This window comes from Brassica oleracea, chromosome C1, assembly GCF_000695525.1.
Source record: "Brassica oleracea var. oleracea cultivar TO1000 chromosome C1, BOL, whole genome shotgun sequence".
Classification (NCBI taxonomy): domain Eukaryota; kingdom Viridiplantae; phylum Streptophyta; class Magnoliopsida; order Brassicales; family Brassicaceae; genus Brassica; species Brassica oleracea.
In genome coordinates, this window is record NC_027748.1 from 12,096,352 (window position 1) to 12,099,931 (window position 3,580).

A 3,580-nucleotide genomic window follows, 5' to 3' on the forward strand; every position below is an offset into this window, starting at 1 on the left:
TGCTAAAGAGTGGTTAGACATTCAAGTATAAATCAATAATAAGATCATAGTCCCTTTCACATAGCTAAGCATAACTTTATTAAAATCCTTTTATAAGAATCAGAATACATAATATCAGTAAACCTCCCTCCAGACTTAAATTACATTGTCCCAGTGTAACACAGTCGGAGTTATGGTGGAAATTAATCATAAGTACTCAATGTAACAAGTTAGGAAGATAAACCTGACCGGAGTGGGAATCGATCGATGTGCATCAGTATGCATCGATTGTCGTATGTGATTGTAGGTCGATCGATGTCGACGTCTGTCCACAGTCGATATGTTGGTAATCATCCTACTTGGGTCTTGCAATAAATCTGAAAGAATGAAAATGAAAGTAAATACTAGTAACTAAGAAAACCAATTAAAATTACCTAATAGTGGGTTGCCTCCCACTCAGCGCTTTGTTATAGTCATTTAGCTTGACTGAAAACGAAAGTAAATACTAGTAACTAAGAAAACCAATTAAAATTACCTAATAGTGGGTTGCCTCCCACTCAGCGCTTTGTTATAGTCATTTAGCTTGACTGTGGAGGTATGTGGCTAATTGGTGGAAAGACAGTTACTTGTTGGGAAACAAGCATCCACTTCATCTCTGCACATTTTGGACCAAGCTGCAATGAAACTTTTTGTGGCCTCATCATTTCTGGTCCATCTCTCATCCATCTTCTGTATTGCATTTGAGATGTTTTGTAGCCTTTCTAGGATGTTTTCAATGCTGAACTGATGCCATCCTATCTTGTCGTAGGTGTATGCTGATAGCTCGCTCAGTTCCTAATGCATTGAATCCATTTTGTTTTGTATCAGCTGCTCGTCGTCTGGTGTAGACGTGGTATCGATCGATGTGACCAAGTGTTTATCGGTCGATGCTGGTGCCTTACTGTCGATCGATTTGGAGCGTTTTCTGGTGATCAATTCTGATATTTGGTGTTGAGATGCGAGTTGCCTCTGAATGGCTTTGACTTCCTTCTGTAACCACTCTGCTTGGCTATCCAGTCCACCGAGTCTGACGTCGAATGGAAAGTAGATGTCATCACACCGCTTCTCAAGTCGTTCCTCCATGGCGTCTAGAGATGTGTAAAGATTTGATGTGATCTGATCAACTTCTGCTGTTGTGTAGGGAAGATGTTCTGTAGGTTTCTTGCCGTCGAGCGATGCCTTACGGAACCTATCGATCAATGTTGAACCTTCTTCCTGAATATCATGTTGATCATTAAGCTTGCCAATGTCCCTCTGGACATTCATCATCTGTGTAGAAAAGGTGTCCAAGTATCGCATGATAGGTGAGGTGAACCGGTCGTGCATATCCTCGTAGGTTTGTAACCTATCTTCCATGGCTGCGAACTTGCTATCGATCGATGTGATGGTGCAGATATCGATCAATGTGGCTGGTTGTGGATCCTTCTTGCGAATGGTGTCCAAATCTTGCTGTATCAGATCAATTCTCGTGCTTAACCAGTCCACGTTGTTTTTGAGAGGGTTGTATACATCGTTAATCCCCGTGTTGATTTATGCGATTTCCCATTCATCCTTTTTCTTTGCCAAACTTTCCGGTTCTGCAAGAATCTGGGATGTCTGTGGCTTGACGTCGATCGATGTTGCTTTGTTGGCGTCGATCGATGGTGATGTCGTAGCTTCATTCTCAAGGTTGTGCTGCATACTCTCAATCTCTGTCCTCATCTCTGCCATACTTCTGAAAAACTCATTGTAACCTCTGTCCAAAGGCTGATAAGTGTCATCTACCAATATCTTGAGTTCATTTCCTAGCTTTTCCTGAGCTCCACAAATACCAGTCACCATCTCATTAATCTCTTCCTTGGTGTAGACCTCTGGTGCCAGTTTTGTAGGTGTGAAAGAAGTGGCATGTTCTGGAAGACATAAATGACTCTCTTCAAATAGGGATGCTCTCGCCAGAATTTTTCTAATGTTGTCCTTGGTAACAGGGATCATCTCACCAGCTACGCTCCTTGTATATCCAGACTCATCTCTGTAGACACTATATTTGTCCTTTTGTTCCCATCTGAACTTTCTGGCTCCGTAGATGTCATAAGCGCGGTGTTTCAAATTCGTAACGTCTGTCGATCGATGGTGAAGGTGCCTTGTTGAGCGACATTGGTGTTACCCTGTCGAACGATGTAGGAGCAACCTTGTCGATCGATGCTTGGCCAACTGGTCGGTATGATTGGTGTGAACCAATTTCTGGTGTGTCGGCCCTTGGATATTCGTCGGGAACAGCTGGAATGTTGTCTGGAATGCTGTGTTGCTGCATAAACAAGTTATCTGGTTCATTGGCCACCTGAAGAATGTCTGCTATGTCCTCTTTGGATACTTCTAGAATCCTTCCATCTATAGCTCTTGCATGGCCATCTGGGTCCCTGAAAATACCAAATTCTCAGGAGTTAGAAAATCGTAATCAATACTCATATTCTTCTTAGTAAATAGAGAAAGTTTGGGTTTAAAATGAGAATCGATCGATGTTGATACTGGAGTACCGATCGATGGTAGACGTTTGTCTGCTGAATTAGGGCTTTTGGATCGAATGCTCTTTCGTGATGTTCCTTCTGATTGGTTAGTGAGAGCATTCATCTTTTTTGGGATTGGAATATTCCCTTTCTCCATTTTAAGGCGGCGGCTTTAATAACGATCAATGTACCAGGTGTGTATCGATCGATGCATAAGATCGTTTTGCTGGCTGAGGGTGGGTATCGATCGATGCTGAGTAGACTCTGTCGATCGATGGTGGAGACATGTTGTTGAAGGAATGGCTTGAATATCTATCATCCTGCATAGCAATCTCTATAGCTCTTTCCTTCCAGTAATCCTCATCATACTCCTCAGTAGGATCCTCATTGGATGAAGGAATTACAGTCTCTACTGCAAAACTTTCATGGAATCCACTGTCTGCCCAACTGTCTATGGAATAGTCATCACGTCTTCTTTTGTTGGGTTGTTGAAAGGCAAAGTTTGGATAACACTGATCTGGTAACGTGAAGTGGTCAACCAGATGCTTCCCGTTGAGCGACGTGGGATAGTGTTCATCGGTCGTCGGTGACTCATTGGAATCGATCGATGACGCAGTGTGAGTGTCGATCGATTCTGAGTACTCAGTTTTGTACTCTGCTCCACAATGGCATGCTGCAATGTAGCCAAGATCATTTCCAAGCTCCACGAGGTTGACCTGTTGTCTCACAACTCGAACTGGATCATAGTGGACGTCTGGATCTATCAGTGTCAGACACAATCTGTTGGTGTTCATGTCATATACAGCTCCTACTGTAAGCAGGAAAGCTCTTCCAAGTAGAAGTGAAGAGTTCCAGTTAAGCTTGATGTCCAGGACATGAAAATCTACTGGGACAAGGGCATTACCAATCTGTACCTCGAGGTCTCTTATGATGCCTCCTGAGCTTCTTTCTAAAAGTTCCACGAAAGTGAAAGATTCTGATGAGGGCTCTATTTTCAGACCCAGCTGGTCTACCATAACCTTAGGTAGTATGTTGACTGATGCTCCTGTGTCACAAAGTGCATAGGGAAATTCAATATG